This window comes from Polistes dominula, unplaced genomic scaffold, assembly GCF_049000335.1.
Source record: "Polistes dominula isolate Pdom_NZ unplaced genomic scaffold, Pdom_raw_medaka contig_24, whole genome shotgun sequence".
In the NCBI taxonomy this organism is placed as follows: Eukaryota; Metazoa; Arthropoda; class Insecta; order Hymenoptera; family Vespidae; genus Polistes; species Polistes dominula.
Genome location: NW_028301150.1, coordinates 2,800,910 through 2,819,605, shown reverse-complemented (window position 1 = coordinate 2,819,605; position 18,696 = coordinate 2,800,910). Strand labels below are relative to the sequence as shown.

At 31.2% G+C, this 18,696-nt stretch overlaps 1 long non-coding RNA gene across 1 annotated transcript in view; it reads left to right on the top strand.

The window, feature by feature from the left end:
* Positions 1-18,696, top strand: part of LOC149030788 (uncharacterized) — a 144,300-nt gene that overhangs the window by 52,998 nt on the left and 72,606 nt on the right. The gene's annotated exons all lie outside the window — the stretch shown is intronic.

The window sequence follows — 18,696 nt, the reverse complement described above, 5'->3', positions numbered from 1 at the left end:
TGAAAGTCGATTCTACCAAACTTGTAGAGTCCTTCCTATATTGTCTATTAATTATCTCTACGATATTACTCTATTACGGAACAATTTGTCTCGGTATTGATATATTATACCGATAACAAATACTATCGTGGTAAAGAGTAATTAGAGTTATGTATTCACGGTATATTAACTTTAGATCTACCTATTCGCATAAACACATTTGTATTTCAATAACATATCGATATGTTGCCAAGGATAATACAATATTTCCTTAACAGGACTTCGGAATGTTCACACACGACATTGTCGTAATATCGAATGCCAATATTGTATCGATATTAGTTTAATATTAACCACTTGCGTTATAAAGTCTTGCCACGCACGTTGAAATGCTTTTATTCCAAAACCGCAGAATTAAAAATGACGTGCGAGGATCGTTCGTTTGTCGAACTATTGTTTCAGAGTTCACAATGTTACATAGTCATCGATATCTTGGAAATATTTTAGAATTGATACTATATGTCATACGGATTTTTTTATCTTAAAATTCTTATATTTTGTGTTTTCGTCAAATATCGGAACAACTTGAGGAATTTGTTGCAACGAATTACAGAAGAACTAAGAAGATACCAAAGGGATAGATTTTCATTGAAAAGATAGATGATATTTGTCATGTTATTTGCTAGAATTTGGAAAGTGATAATTTTTCGTAGCTTTCTAACCCCAAAATGTATTAAAATCTACAATACAGTATTAGATAATTAATAAATAAAATATTATTGTGTTATCGCGAGTATTCATTCACATTCGTGTAACATTTTTTAAGATCCTACCAGCGTGCTAAGGTGCTGCTTAAATTGACGGTATTTTATTTGTTATTATAATATTTACATGGTTATACGTTTAAATGGTATTTTTTGAAAAATAACATAATATATAGTAAAAAAAAATTCAATTAATTATCTATCAATAAATTGTTATCGACAATCGTGTTTTTGTTGATAACACAATAGAACTTAAAACAATATATCGAACAGAGTTGTCTTCTAATATATCTAATCTTTCTAATTTCCAACATTTATTTTTTCCCCTTGAGATTTCTAAACCGTAATCCAGTTTTATCGTGGTAAGTTTGGAGGACAAAGACCGAGAAACGGTAAATACGACGGATTGAACCCAATAAGGTAGTCAATGGCGTGAAAAGTTCAGCAGTTGGAACCTATGGTCGATGGGCACTCGATGTACGATGGGGCTAGCAGCGATTCAAAAGTCGCTTTTAACGTTGAAAGCACCTCTAAAGAACTTTCCCCTTACCCTTTTTCCTTTCGTACCTTCCGCCACCGAGTTTTCCTGAGCTTCTTTCTTTTCTCTCTTTCTCTTTATTTCCACCCTCTATCTATCTATTTCCGTTTGTCTCTCTCTCTCCCTCTCTCTCTCTCTCTCTCTCACTCACTATTTCTCTGTTTCTTTCTTCTTTTTTCTCTGGCACCCTCAGGAAGTGACTGTGAGAGTATCCGGCATCAAAGTACCCGGACAAGCTCTTACGAGTTAAACCATTGAAAAATCTTGGATGCTGCGTTTCTTTGTTCTCATCACACGAATCCTTTTCGAGGCGCAAACCCTTATCCAAGGATGCGGGATTCTAATCAGTCGACGTTCTCCGATTTTTTTTTTTAGATCAAAGGATACGTCAAAATTAAACGAAATAATTCACGATGAGAGATTCAAAAAGAAATCTATTCTTTTACCTAATTTAGAATTCATGATTAACAATTCTTAAGATAAACTTCAATGATGTTGATTCTTCGTTTATTTTAAGAAACTTGATTCTGTGAAGGATTTTTTGTTGTTGGTATTTTTTAATACGTCATTGGTATTATCGATTACGATGACCAACCTCTGCGGACTAGTTTCTAGCCGCGAGCAGGGTGATGGTTATTGGAACTGTATGCATAATTTAACGTTGAACGCACGAAAGGCTTTGAATATTAATGATAACACGTGAAGAGATAACGATAGAGAGATGGGGTGGAAGATATAGGGTGGCAAAGAGGAAGAGAAAGAGAAAGAGAGAAAGTGAGAGATGCAAGATTACAGATAATACCGTTAGAACACAGTAATAACTCGTAATTTGGTCAACATCAGTGGCAACCATGTTATGTTATATATGCAATTGCATTTACGAGCAAATTTTTTTCCTTTTAAGTTATGCTTATTCACGTGCTTATCCATTGCAACAATCGAATGTCTAGTTTCTAATAATTAATCCTGTCACAGCAATTATTGATGATCGATGATTGTAATGGAAGATTAGTCACTATAAAATCATTTCATAGAATTAGCTATGCTAGGATTTTGTTGAATAAAAATGGAATCCAGATCATTACACAAAATTATGTGAAAATGTTAACCGTGTAGATTGGAAAAACAATGGGTTTCTTATAAATGAGAATTTTAAACGTATTTTTTTCTTTTTTTTTTTTTTTTGGATACACGATACGACAAATCGGATATATGTAAAATGGTCGATGAATATCCATACTTAAATTAATTTGAATTTACATATTTATAAAATGTTATTATTGTTTGATAATTGATTTTAAAAGTGGTAGTTATTGAATAAATGGATATAATTAAAATGATTCTATAAAGATTATTGACAATGAGTATGTTTGTACAAAATTATATATATGTTCCGTTGATATTATGAAAAATTCGATAAAAGAATTGATTACATTAATAATAATTAATAATTTTGATTAAATCGTTCTTTATTTATCAAATATATATTTTGTAAAAAGACATATTATATTCACTTCTTTTATAAATTTATCAATGATTTATATTTTACATAAATGTATCACGTAAGAAATTCTTTAAAAAGGTTTTCTTCTTGTTCGTAACTGTTTTTTTTTTATTCTTAACGATTCAAATAAAGTAACATTTATTGTATCGAGAAAAATGGTATGTAACTTACTTTCATAAACTTTCGAAAACTCTTTGCTCTTCTTTATTTCATTTTTCTGTTGAATTTCCTCTTGAAACAATCAAAAGTATAAGATCGATGCGCTCTTTGTCAAAATCTTTAACTCTTTTTTTAGGTGCTTCCTTTTTCCTGTTCTTTACTCTCTCTCTCTCTTTTCTCTTTTTTAATTCCAATCTCTTTGTAAATATATATATCTTTCTCTCTATTTTTTTTTTTTTTTAATTTTCTCTTTTATTCTTTGCCGAGTACGCACCTCATTCAACCTTCGCAAATTCTCTCAACGAGTCTCTTTACGCTTTGTCCGCTTCGATGACGTACTTCAACCGTACTTGTCTAAAACGAGTTTAGATTCTATACTTTAAGGCACGAGTTTAAATTCTATATTTTTTTCTTCTGTTTTTTTTTCTCGTTTTATTATTTTTTTTTTTTATCGTGTAATGTTGAAAAATAGAAAATCAATCGATTAATTGTTAAATAATAACCCCACGATTATTTACGATATAAAAAGAGAAAAAAACCACACACACACACACACACAAATCAATTGTTTCTTTTATCTGATAAATTAATTTGCTATAAAGGTTATTATTTTTAATAAAAATAATATAAATCTCTTTCTCTCTTTGTTTTTACCATAAGTCAATGAAATTACTTTGGGCATTGTTTAGCAGGACTTCAAGTGGAAATCATTCATATTTTTACAGAGCTTTTCGTTAAAAGCTTAACAAATCGATTGCATTTGATATTGTTCAATAATTTCCCTTTTAAATGCTAGATAATTGTTCATATTTGTATTGTTATTTAAATCTCGCTTATTTTCACTAGAATCTCGTATTTCATTTTATTGTCATTTTTTAACGCTAAATAAAGTCAACATTGAAATAATATTTTGATTGATGTTAATCTTAAGTTTAAATTACTTACTTGCGTCTATTAAAAGAAAGAAATTTTAAAATTAAAATCCAATAGTTTTTTACTATAATGTGACTTGTTTTACTTATTTATATCGTTCGTTTAAACGATAATAATTAAATTTATTTTCGAAGATATATATTTACTTCATTTACGTGCCATCGTTATTTAAAATTTCATCGGCATATCGGGTAGTATCATCATCTTTTTTCGTTTGGTAAGATTTATTAGACCGACGAAAAGCGTCATTATTATCGGACGTTATCGCGTACGTTAATAGAAAAATCTTTCAAGAGTTAAACCACAGGAAGAGTAAAATTCGTTATTAGAGACTGGAAAGCACTATCACAAGTGAGGTAGTTTTGTGATAATTAATTATTCCATCTTCCATCCCTCTTTCTCTCTCATTTTTCTTATTCTCTTTCTTTTTTCTTTTTTATTTTTTTTTCTAGTGCAAAAGCACGTGCATTGCGGACTACTGTTTAAGCTCGCTGGATTCACGGATGTCCAACGTAATATTTCCAATATTATCTAAAGCCATAATTTTTCTTGAAGTTCTTTCTCAACCATGCCGCTCGTGTAATATCACTCGAAGTTAATTTCGTCCCTTAAATTATGATCTTCGTGCTCATATCCGTTCAAGTGATAACTTTACGTATGACTATAAAGAAGAATCTTTTATACATTAACGACCATGGAATACATTACAAACAGGCTTCTTTATGTTATATATATATATATATATATATATATATATATACATATTGTAACATGGTGAAAAGTATGAATATATGTGAGAAATAGAGAAAGAGAACCGATGAGAGTGTGTGTGAGAATGACTTGAGTATTGATGTGTGATTGGTTTACGAAAGATCAAACGACACATAATTGACAAATCAGAATAGACAACAAAAGATATTAAACGCTGTAACGCAATGGATGATGGTTGTTAGACGAATATAGTAAATGGTATAGTTATTAGACTAATACAGTCGAATTTAGATGATAGTAGTAGATGTTAGATGAAAGTAAATGAAAAGTAAACACTACGAACAGACGATTAAATAAAATGAGGATGAGTTTACTATTGTTTTTCTCTACTATCATTAATACCTGTATAATTATTATTTTTTTTTATTATATTAATGCTATGGTTATTCGAAAAAAAAATTAACAAAAGAAACTAAATGGATAAAAAAAATGTCTATTGTAAGTTATTTTTAGCAAATTTATTATCACGTGTGGTCGGTGATTTTAGTATTGAAATATCAGAAGAAAGCTTTCATATCAAGATAAGCTAGATATTTTCTTTATCATATACAAATGTACATGTAGAGATATCTACGTATACGAATGTTTATATACAAATGAAGGAACTCCGATAAACTAGACTGTAGATAGTAGAAAGGAGACGGAGAATAGGCGGAGATAGTCCCCCTACCAATACATTTCCGAGCTAATCCGGTCTGAGAATAAGTTTGCTCGAAGAACAGCCTTTTGCGCTGTGTAACTCTATGTAAGGCATTTAGAATCTCCTGTTCCTTTCCTTGTTCATCTTACTTTCTCTCTCTCTCTCTCTCTTTCTTTTCCTATCTCTTCTATTCTTATTTTACTCTACTTGTTTTTTTTTCTTCTCTCTCTCTCTCTCTCTCTCTCTCTTTCTCTTTCCTTCATTCGCATCGTATTATATATTCTTTCCGGAAAGAGATTTTCTTGGCATCATTCTTAAAAGAAAAAACGTCGAACTCACATCCAGTGTTGCAACAGCTAGAGCCGAGTTAAGAACGTTGACTAAAAATAACATGGACCGCGTGGGTGGATTCTTCTCAAGAGTCTAAATTGGGGGTGTTCTGTGTTGCCATTTTCCTCTCATTTTTCTCTTTTTATCTCGTTTCTTCTACTTTCTTTCTTTCTTTCTTTTTTTCACTTTGTTCTCTCTACCTTTTTTTTTCAAGTTATGTCGAGAGATCTTATTCTTCGCACGAGACTAGACGACGAGACGACATTTTCGACTGGACGTTTACACGAGCGGTATGTGACATTGCTTGTACGCGTGACGAATGATCTGTCAAGTAGTGGTCCGTCCAATTGTACATACGGTCGAGAGAAAAATATTTCGATCCTCGAGACACCAACCGGCTACATTCTTTGAGACCGTGCCAAATATGCAACCGTCTTTATGATTTTCATGAATGAATGCTTCTACCGAAAACAGCTGGTTACCACACTATCTTTTGCGTTCAACGATCTCTTCAAACTTTACCACGAAATTTTTCTTTCTTTAGAATCGGTCAAACAGAGAAACTCAAAAATAACAACAACAACAACAACAAAGAAATAATAAACATTATCATTTTTTCATTTAATTAAGAAAAACTCTCTTGTGTTTATATATATATTCTGTTTACCACACGTACGCTGAAATATCTTTCCAAATATTATACTTATGTCATACAAATATTTTCGTATTCATTGCTCTTGGTAATGTTTACGTTTGGTCTTCGACCGCATGAATTATTTCTCTTTCGTTTAGTCTGCTTCTATCAGTTGAACTGTAACAGTTGACGTCTTATAACAACCGTGAATACATAGATATGGTAATAGCGTTAGGAGGTTGTAATAGAAACGCAATAACACACTTGACATTTCTTATTTATTACTACAGCCCGTAGTTATATTCTAAGCCAGTTTAGTGTACACGTACTACAAAGAATTTTCAAGCACGATTTTCTCGAAAACGGGTCTTCAAACAGATAAATGTTACTCATTTATTTTTGACTTATTTTTACACGTAGAAATTTTTCTTTCCAGTTTTACCACTTACCCGGCTGCTACCTATATATATATATATATAGAATGAAAATAAGTGTTTAGAAAAAGATAAGAAATAGAGAAAATTTCGGTGTATTTAGTTATTATTTGTTTGTCGATTTGAAATATCCAGAATTCATATAAAATCTCTGTTAAATCTTGTCGGTCACGTCGTTTTCATCGTGCCCTGATGGGCACGTTCGTTCGTACGTTCGTACGTTCGTTCGTTCGTTCGGTTCCCCTTCTCTTTCGGTGAGATAGAGGAGAACGGGGGCTTATTGAAACCGTAGCTCGCGTTATACTGCAACGGTTTATCGATGTTTCGTGTCTGGATCGGACGGTTGGCTGTTCGAAGTCGTAGTTACGAGAGTTGGATACCTACGGACACGACGAGAGGCGTATCGCGAATACTCGCCACTGGTTGGTCATTCGATAGAACGCGATATTCCTCGCACGTATGTACTTTCAAGAGATACGATATTGTTAGTCGAATTCGTCCCTTTCCCTTTCCCTTTTCAAATCCCTTCTTCTCTCCCTTTTGTCCACAAAAAATAAATATACACCGTTGTACTAGATGCACACGTATGAACACACATATGTACTTGACTATATATAACTACCTTATCTTATCTTCTTTCTCGTTTATTCTTCTCTTTCTATCTTAACGTTCATGCCAAGTTTTCTTTCCGGTTTTTATCCTTTCTACAGTTTGAGCAAATTACACGGAGATCGTCTTGGACCTCTGACAGGATGCGGACGAAGATTATTATCAAAGATACTTCTCTTTTCTTCTTCTCTTCCTGGTTTGTTTGAAAAGATCTACTTTTCTAAGAAGGAAGTGTCATTCTATAGAAAATTAACAAAGAGATCGTGTGATTTCTAAAGAATTTTCAATTCGAATAAATGGAACAATTTTATTCTTTTAGAATAGAATCGTTTTTTTTTCTCTCTTGATCTAAATAAGCAAAAAAGTAATGAGATATTTACATGACAATCTAAATACTCGAAGATTCGTATAATTCCATTAGAAAAAAAAAAAAGAAAAACTAAGTAAATAAAAGGTCGATCGTAAATAACATAACAAGTCTTTAACGGAGTCGTTTAAACCTATATAAAAATGTAATAGCCTTGGGATGTTTTCGTGGTAAGCACGAAAAAGTTCTTTGGCATGGGGACACTCGCAAATTATTGCGGTTTACCTTCTGCAGTTGGTTTGCGGTGCACACCTGGAATGCAAAAATTTATTCAACGGATATACACGCAGGACTACTGTGTTTTCTGTCTTTCGAGACTTTTCAAATATCCTTTTTCTTCCTCATTTTCTCTCTCTCTCTCTCTCTTTCTCTTTCCTCTATTTCTATTTCTTTTTCTGTTACTTGCTATCAACCTTTTCCATACTTCGTTTCGTTGAACGAACTACTGCTTCAATTTTTCTGTACTTTTTTTCTTTTTCTTTTTTTAACGTACCTCTCTTAGCCCCTTTTTTCGTTCTCGTCTTTTTCTCTTTATATATTTTTACTGAGAAGTTAAAACGTGTACGAAGACGCGCAGTCACAAACGTTGTCGATCCATTCGATACTTCATTCCGCTTCGTAGATCAAAGCTCTTCTACTACGTCTTACGAAAGAAATTCTTTATGTCGCTACGTGTGGAAAAGACGAAACTGAAGTTTTACGCACGTAACTTGGGAAGACACCTTCAAACTCACTTTATCCGATCTCTTTTTTTTTTTTTATTATTTTTTTTTTTTATTTTCTTTTCGTTTTTCTCTATCACGATACCATCATTCCTTTTTTCTTTCTTTCTTTCTCCCCCCCCCCCGTTCCCTCCCCTCCACTCCCCTCCTTATTACACCTATCTTTTCCTCCCACAGTTCTTTCTCCTTTACAGCATTGCCCTTTTTTCGTCTTTTTTACTTCGCGAATAATTTAAGCGAAGAGATAAGTTTTACGAGAAAGCGTCGTCAAGTCGAACCCCATTATCACGTATAGGTCGCTTCATGAAAGCTCGCGCATATCTTTTTATGATGACATTTATCGTGTATAGTATTTACATACTTACATGTATACGCATGTACACAATATTATGTATATATATATGAAGGTAAGATCGAAAAGAAAGCTTTATATTCATTTTTTAACTGTTCTTTATTACTTTATTTCTTATACATTTTTTCACTTGTCTTTTTTTTTCATCTTATATTTTTTCCAAGTGTTTCAAGTAATGAATTGTAATATTAGTATGTTAAAAAAGATTGACAAGATATCACCCATCGAAGTATTTCGAACGTTTAACATTTCGATACACCGATCATTTTACATTTAAGTTATTTTTGTTAATCAATCAAATTTCTAAAAATTGAAGAGGAAAATAGGAAATAGGGAAAAGGGAAAATGGAAGAAAGGGAAAATATATTTAAAATGTTATATTTAAAAAAATATAATTAATATAATTTAGTATATTATATAATATATATTTTTATAATTATATTATGAAATAATATAAAATATATATTAAATAAAATATAAATATTAAATATGTATAATAAATATATATAATAAATAAATTTAATATAATAATACATATTTAAATTTAATATATATTAATATATATTAATAACAATATTATAAAATATTTTAAATAAATATACATAGAAGAGTAAAGTGTAGGTCCACTAATGAGGGGTCGAGTTCGATCGGTTTCGCAATGCTGCATTGAGGAAACTTTTAGCACATTTGGTAAACATGAATAAGGAGGAGACTGTTGGCGAGTAAACTTATGGATAATGGAGGAGAGTGAATATCGAGTATCTATATACTTTTTTTCGCATTTATATATACATATATATATACTCATGTCAGTAAAAGAGAGAAAGAAAGATAAAACGAAGAAAAAAAATAATATTTAGAACGCGGATGTTTGTTCTCCGCGTCGTTTAATTCATCCGAGTAATTAATCGTTAGAATTTGTTTCCATGTATGTACATGTGTGCATAGGTATATATATGTGTGTAGGTATGTATGTATGTATGTATGTATGTAGGATGCAAAAACGATCTCGCATTATTCTTTCTCGGCATTCGTGAAATTGCTAGCGAGTTTCGTCGAGATGTAATACGCCATAGAAATAAATCTCAATTCTAGTTTTTATTTTTTCTTCTTTCTTTCTTTCTTTTATTAATTTTTTTTTTCTTCTTATTCGAAGCTCGTTTGCTATTTACATTTCGATTGTAATTTTAAAACTTGTATTTTTTTTTTTATTTTTATTTATCGATATAAAACGTATTGAAGTCTTTCATTTCCATTTCTTTGTGTTATAATGATAGCAAAAAACATTGTTTTACAATATAGTTTGGAAAATTAATTTTGAACAGTTTTAATACGTTTGTAGAAACGCAACTTCATCGTTCATTAACGAGGGATATTGTTTTTTTTTTTTTTTGTAAATTAGTTTGTCCAAAGAGAATCAGAATGTACTCGAATGCGTGTAATAGTTACTTTACGGTATTCTTATAAAAAAAAAAAAAAATAGAAAAAGGTAGACAGAAAAGGATAAAAAACACGGTTGAGAGTGTTTTACTTTTTAATTTAGGATCGATAAAATACCGGAACAAAGTACATACGTGTTGTTTCAGGGGAAAAATGTATTTTTGAAATATTTTTTAACCGCAACTACCGAGAGAGAGAGAGAGAGAGAGTGTGTCTCATGCAATCACTATCAAGAAGAAAAGCGTTCTCTTGTTGGAACACACATGGTAAAAATGGAATTTTAATATTCTGTTAGTAGTATTGCATATTTCATATAATTTTTTTTTTTTTTTAAATAAACGTAAGTTTAAGCATTTCTAGAGTGTAACAATAGTTCGGTTGGACAATATCTAGCAACATTTAACTTATTTTGTCAATTATTTGCAATGATGTTCATCATGACGATAGTATATTTAGCAAAAGGTTAGTTTGGAAAGGAATGGAGTGGAAACAGTTTATCCTGAGTTGAAAAAGAAAGAAAGAGAGCTCTGATCTCTTTAGCTGTCGATAAAGTAAAGCTTTTTCTCTGGGTTTCAGGGGGTTGGACCCCTTGACCTGGGTCAAACGGTTCGGGCTTCTTTAAATCGCGAACGGGCAGAGATGTTTGTTACTGTCTTTTTCTTCCCACGTTCTTTGACAAATTCAAAGTTGCAAGGAAAAGGTGATGAACGAAGGAAAGTAGTATACTGCTAAAAATGGAACTTCAAAGCATTTCATTCCTTTCTAGGATGCCGGTTGACGGTCATTAAAATTGTATCGTCGTCAATTTCGCGACAATATTTTCAACCTTTTTATCGTGATATTTCTTTTTTCCCCTTTTTCATTATTGTAATAAAAAAAGATTAAAAAAAAAAAAAAATGATTCGTAAAAGAAAATTTATATTTATTACTTTCGTTTTTCGTCTATATAAATATTGAATTTTAAACTCAAAGATTTTACATTTAATGAGTAAACTTATTTTCACTTATATTTTACAAAAATACAATTCTACACATTTTATTTGATTCAATATTTGTCAAAGAATACATTTTCTATAACATTTTCTTCTCTGTTATAATAATCAATAATTTCTATCGGTCTTTCGCCAATCGTTCATCTAAACTTCGTTTGCCAAACGGAAAATTTCGTTCTTCGGTAGCAATTTGAGAAATGATCTCCGTCCGTTAATGAAACAACTGTGAAATTCCAGTAAGTCTCAGGATTCTTACGTATTCGCTCATCGTTATGGTTGTGTGAGGTCATATCTTTGACTGTGTTATATCTTTCTTCTAATTAATTCTCCCCTAGAGCCACAGAACTGGTAGAGTAAATCTATCTTCATATTCAACATTCAAAAAAGTAACGAATCAAGAAAAGAAAAATCTAAAGAAGGAAGAAACTGGATGAAAGATTCTCTCAACCTTTCATTTTCATACATAGCTAACAATGACTTGAAATCATGAAAATTATCATTTGTATCGTGAAATAAACGATTGGCCAAAGGGTTCCCTAGTTACACAACATCTTCGATTTATCCAAGCACGAAAATCTCGGGGCGTTAGCAGCCGAATCAAGTTGTTTGGGCATGATTACCTTTGGATAGCCGCCAAGCTGGATTAACCTGATGGGCTTTTGAAATGTCGATCTCCTCTCACCTCCTTCATCTATCTCTTTCTCCTTCCATCTATCTATCCTCTTAGCAGGCAGGAACTTCAGCTTCTCGTGATACACAAGTACACTTTGATGCTTGCGTATCGAGTATTGGCTATGGATTTGAACGATAAATTCGTCGCAAGCTTTGAAGGCAACAGTATCAACCAACACTATGGTCTAACAATTAAATGTTAAATAAATTTGAGAAAACGAGATAACAGTATTTGAATGTTAAAACGAAATAATATTGCAAAATGTTTTTTCACAATGAGTTATTATTTATTCGATATCATTCTAAAGTATTTTTATTTTTTCTTGACAATTTACTTTCTATCGATAAAATGATGATTAACATGTTAATCGATTATTTCTGATACTATATATAGGATTTCACGAATAAGCTTGATCGTCTTTATCGATCCTTTTACATCATGTACTATACCTTTGACTTTGAATGAAACCGTTTGGTATTCGAAACGATGGCTGTGGCAGTTGGAAGCGTCTGGTTTACGTCTTTGCCTATCTCGACGAAGCATAGAGAGAGTTGAGAGAGAGAGAGAGAAAGAGAAAGAGAAAGAGAAAGAGCGAGTTACGTCGTCTTTTGAGCTTGAAAGCAAACGACGAAAATCTCGTGGCACACGAGAGCAACGTAAGCTCGTTGACCGGAAATAAATTATCGGATTAAGTGCTATCGCGCGAGCAGTGCTCCTTACTTTACCCATGTTTTACCTTCGCTATAGGCAATTTTATTTTGGATAATATTTTTTCTTCCAATCCTAAAAGCCAAGTGTTATGATTTTTCCGATATATTCTTATCATTCTATATTTTCTAATACTATCATAACATAAATAGTTCATGAAATGTTTTAGGATATTTATATTGAAGACACATGAATTTATGTTGTTTAAAAAGCATTAGTTTTACAAATGAATAGAATAGATTCAACGTAGCACCGGTTGAAACTATCTTTATGAAAAATAAATCAACTAAAAAAATAGGCGACGCAAAAAAAAAGAGAAAGAGAGCGAGAGGAAAGATAAAACCGTCCTTCGATTTTTTTTCGGTAAGCGAAGAAAAAGTAGGTTGGAAATTCTCGTTGAAACTCAATCTTCGGGTTTTCCAATACCAACGGACTCATCTATAAACTCGCTCGTTTCCTTCGCGAGAATTTTCTGCACATGTCCTCTCTGACAGCACCAGATTTCATCCCAGCTACTACCCTACTTCCTCTTATGGATTATTCGACGATCCTTTTATTATTTTTTTTTTTCTATCGCTCATTCTATCTTTGCAGAGACGCTTAAATGGGAATATAAGAAGATGAACATTTATTTGATAATATTCCAATTATGCTACTTAGAAATAAAGTTTATTATCTTCCTTTTATGAAAATTCTCTAATTCAACATTTCTAGAATTTCTATTAAAGTATGGAATTGTAAAATAATACCCTAGATGGAAAAGGAGAAAATGAATCTGTCAAAATAATGGATGAGGTTAAAATGTAATAAACAACAGAAAAAATCATATTAATATAGCTAAGAACTTATTTATCAATAAAATTATAATTGCATTCATACGCGATATATATTTTATATATATATATATATTTTTTAAATATTTAGATTATAATCCATCTAAATTAGTAGTTAATCTAATATCTATATACAGGGTGAATTTTGTAACGGGGACGGGTAATAACATTTTTTTAAGTACCTAACAATAGAAAAAAATGATAAAGGAAAAAGTTATGTAGCGCAACAAATGTCAACTTTCTATGATCTTACTTTTTTTTTTTTTTTTTTTGAAAAAATGCATATTTAGATTATAGAAATAATAATAGATTTGATATAATTTTAATCCCTGCAAAGTGGTTAATAAGCTTTGAACAGTGTAGTGTAAAGGAGTGGGGGGATGTATGGGGATGAGAGTATAGAGGTTGAAAGTGAGTATATGTAATCTCGTACGGATTATTTCCTTCAGTCTCCCATTTACGTAGTATAGTTTGGTATCTTCATGCTAATTCTCTACATACTATTTACATCTTACATAGCTAATAACGTATACCTATTTATTATTTAAGCTTACTGCGACATATATTAGCACAACTTATCTGTATATTATCTTTTTTATATTAAATCGGCTTATAATAAATTTATCAGATAATGAAAAACGTACAAACAATTTCGAATAACTTTAAGATGAATCTGTGAAAAATTATTGATCTTTGTCTTTATCGTCATTCAATTTGATTCGAAAATTATTTTGAATTTCCAATTGGTTTTATAAGCTTTTCGTAAGACTTAAATTTAAAATAAGGTTCGACGGGTGCTCTTTTCAATTAAACTAATTTACCCCACAGCACATTTTTGCAAGTATGCCGTATCGAGTTAGAACAGTCTTCTCACGAGAATAAAAACGAATTGTACATGGTAGTATGTGAACTCTAGAAGCATATCAGATTCAAGACATGTCAATGAACGATCTTTTTCCTATGAAAGATCCTTTTTGTAATTTAACTAGCTTTTCCAATTGAAATTTGATGCCCTGAAATTTATTGATCTTATATAATTTTAATTTTGTTTTTTTTTTTTAGATTGCTTTTTTTTATATACAATTATCACAAATTTATTAATGTATAATTTTAGACAATAATTCGAAAAAATTGTAATATTGTTCTAAATAATATTACAGAGGATTGAACTAAAATGATTAATTTATTATTTGTAAATAAATCATAAATTTGTTGACCTAGTTTTATATTTTCTATGTAATCACGATCGTGTTCTTAAATTGGGATATTTTCTTTCTTTAACGAGCCAAGTCAGAGAAATTCAAATACTAGCTTGCTTTTATCGTTCGAACTAACATCGATCAATACCGACCAACGAGTAGCACATATACTCGTCAAAGTTTTTCCTTTCTATGAAACAGAAATCTACTCGATCTCTTTTGCCTGATGTCTTGTTGATTTTCAAGGATTTGCTGAAGCGAGACGTGAAGATTGAGAAGCCTGAATTTTCCATGCGTATCTACGCTTTCAAGAACGAGGAACTTCGTTTAAGTGATGGTACACTCACCAGCGATGCTTTAAATTGAACATTTTTTAGTGTACACGTCATATGAATTTACAAAAAATGTTCACTCGTTCATTCTTTTTGTATATTACTTTCTCTCTTTTTTTTTCTTTTATGTTCATAAAAGCTAGTTAGCTGTCTTCACATACGAGAATTTTATAGTGTAATACAGAGAGAGAGAGAGAGAGAGAGAGAGAGAGAGAGAGAGAGAGAAATACTACGTTCTATTTATCGACACTACATTTATGAAGAAGAATATAAAAGATTTTTTTTTTTATTACTCTTACGTTTGGTAACTTTTTTTTATTTTTTTTTATTTTCATAAATTTCGTCGTTATTACTTTTGAGTCATGTAAAAATTTTAAATGTTAAAGAAATATAAATATATTTGTTATAAAATAGAATTTTTTTAGTGAAAGATCGGTAAAAAGTTGAACGCGTAAATATAAATTTCTATCCGGAAATAATATATTTTTTGATAAATATTTTTTCCGTTTTGATAAAATGTATGTTTTTTTTTCTTTTTTCGTTTGAAATCTAAAACACACGAGTATCTACACTTTTTGTCAACGTGTTTCGTCTGTCAAATGAAATTGGGGTTTTTTGTCCTACCCAGTGATAGTTTTTTCCATGACATTTTAAATCATTTGCTAAATATTTTTTTTTTATTATTATTGTTGACTGTGGTATTGGTGAAAAAGTAAACGTTGTGAAATCGGGGAGACCACGACCCGCAGAAATTAACTGTTACGATGAAAGAGAACACCGTTTTGATGTATCAAAATAAAAAAAAAATAAAACTATTATACTTTATTTATTAAACATGAAATCAAAGGTTACAATATGAATTTTTTGACGAGGCAAAAGAAAAAAAAGGAAGGTTTTTCTTCATTCGGAATTTGACAATTTCGCTAAAATTCAGATTTTATGTAAACAGAATAAAACAGGGCAATTTAATAAATGAGAAAATTAGGCAGTTTGTTTGCCTCTCTCTTTACTCTTTTTTTCCTTTCTATCTTTCTCATTTTCTAATTGGGTTCGTCAGCTGGATATTCATACGTTTATCAAGCTTCACCATTTTTTCCTTTTCCTCATTTCATTTTTCTTTTTTTCTTACTTGTCAAACTTTGAATCGTAATTTTTCTATATTTTTTCCCTATCAACAGCAAATTTTTTCTTCGCCACTTTCATATTAGATTTTTTAATAATTCAATTTTTTGTTTCTCTCAGAAACACTTAAACGCGCGGAGTACAATCTTGTTCATAAAAGTTTGCGAATTAGTTCGCAAGAACTCAAAAAACGTGAAAGATTGTTTACGTTCAGAGTAGCTTTCGAGTAGGTGTTTGTATATATTTCTTTTATATAAACGTTATAATTCCTTTCCTGTTAGTCGCTTCTTAATTTCATTAATATATTCCTTTTGTTCATTTGCTTAAAGTTAAACGAGCATTTGTGACGTTTTGCAACTCTGTTTTAATACTGTTAGATTAGATTCCTGCTGCTTTCACATAAATGTTTTCTCATTTATGAAGCGTTGCGTTTGTTTTAAAAAGAATTTATAGAACAAAAGACATGTTATTAAAATAATCACGAGACATTTAAATATATATCGATAATAAAGACAATTATATAAACCTATATCAAAGTTTCATTATTATTAAAAATCATTTTGATAATATAATAATTAGAGTTAGCTTATTATTTCTCATATTTTCATGATCATTAACATAATTTATTATTTTCTTTGATAATGAACGTGAATGATTTCATATACTCAATTGTATTTCATTGTATTGTAACATTCGTTTGGTATATATGGGGGGTCCTTTATAATACTGTTGAGCCTCTGACAATCAACGTGTCACGCTCGTGAAATGTTCCGCGGAACATTGAAGACGTCTAACACGAATGGTATACGTGTGACGCGTTATTCTCTTGTAGTCGATTGCCTGAGAGTTGCTATATCGACTATATATATATATGTATATATTTCCGTAACGCACGTGAGAGCATTTGCTCATATACACATGCAGTAATATATATATATAACTAAATGAATCGCGTGCGGCAAGTAAATGTTCATGTAGGAACTACGATATAATTACATACTCGTCATTGACTAAACGATTTCGACTTTCTTCGATCAGCACAACTTATACAACACTTTGTTAAGTATAAAAATGAATATAATTTCATCTATTATAATTACTTGTTAGTATTTTAAATTGTATAATATACATTGTCCTGTATACAGGTTGAAATATTAATTTTGAAAATCATTGATACTTTCGTTTGAATTAACACATGGGCTGAAAAGTTCCGGGCCTAACAAAGAAAACACGGTTTTTTGTCGTTCAAAATTGGCTTTATTCATCAATATAATCTCCATCAAGAGCAACACTCAAGCGCCTCATTCAAGCGCCTCTCTAACATTTCAATACCATTTTTTTAGAACGATTTATCTTTTGCCTCAAAATAGGCCTCAGTTTCAGCGATTACCTCTTCATCAGTGCTGAATTTTTTTTCCAGCGAGCAGCATTATTTTGAGATCTGCAAATAGGAAATAGTCACTGAAGGCCAGATCTGGAGAATACGGTAGATGGGGAAGCAATTCGAAGCTCAATTCATACAACTTTGCCATCGTTTTTTTGATCGATTGTGAGCACGAGCGGCATCCACTTTGCACACAGCTTTCGCATGTCCAAGTATTCATGTATTATATATCCTACACGTTCTTTTGATATCTTTAGAGTCTCAGCTAACTCAATCAACTTTACTTTACGGTCATTCAAAGTTATTTTGTGGATTTTCTTGATGTTTTCTTCGGTAACAGCCTCTTTCGGTCGTCCGCTGCGTGCATCATCTTCGACGCTCATTTTGCCTCGTTTAAACTTAGCAAACCACTTCTCAACGATTGATTTTCCTGGTGCAGAATCCGAATAATGTTTATCAAGCCAAGCCTTGTGGCTTCAACAGTATTTTTTTTTTTTTTTTTTTTCAATAAAAACCAATGTTTTATTAACACACGAAAATCTTTTTTCTGCGTCCTTTTGAAAATAACAAAAGGTGCTTCACTCAAAATGCTACATCTCACGAACCAACTACTCGACAGCTGGAAAATTTATACACATATCTTTTGAAGATTAGTACTAACTAAAAATGAGGTGAATTCAATAAAACTAGCGCCATTTGTATGTGAGACCCAGGACTTTTCAGCCCATGTGTTAATTAAAAGATGATAGGGATAGATTGTAAAGATTTTTAATCAAATTATTCTTAACAAATATGAAAGAGTGATAAAGTAATTAATAAATAGATTACCATCATTTAATTTATAATCACTAGCATTTTTCTATTCGTTTATTTGAAATCAGTTTTTCTTATGCAATCGATTTTCTTAGATTTAGAGATCGGTCCGGATTTAAGAGATTTCTCAAATCGAGTAAAAGAAGGAAAACGAGAAAGATAGAAAGAAAGGGAAATATACGTCGTTCTTTGTACAATCCGCCTTCTACTTTTCTCTACGGTTCTTCTTCTTCCACCACGAACTAGTCTCGTCGTTTTATCTCTTGAGGCTTTCTCAGCGATTAAACGTAGCAAAAGAGATTGAATGTGGCAAAGAAAAAGTGAAAAAAAGAAGAAGAAAAAAGAGGGGCATAAAAAAATAGGCGTAACCGTAGTTTCGTAAGATTTTTCGTTTACTTTCGACATTCGTTTCATCTATCTTCAAAAATATATTTATACATACATATCTTTGCATATGAATGCAC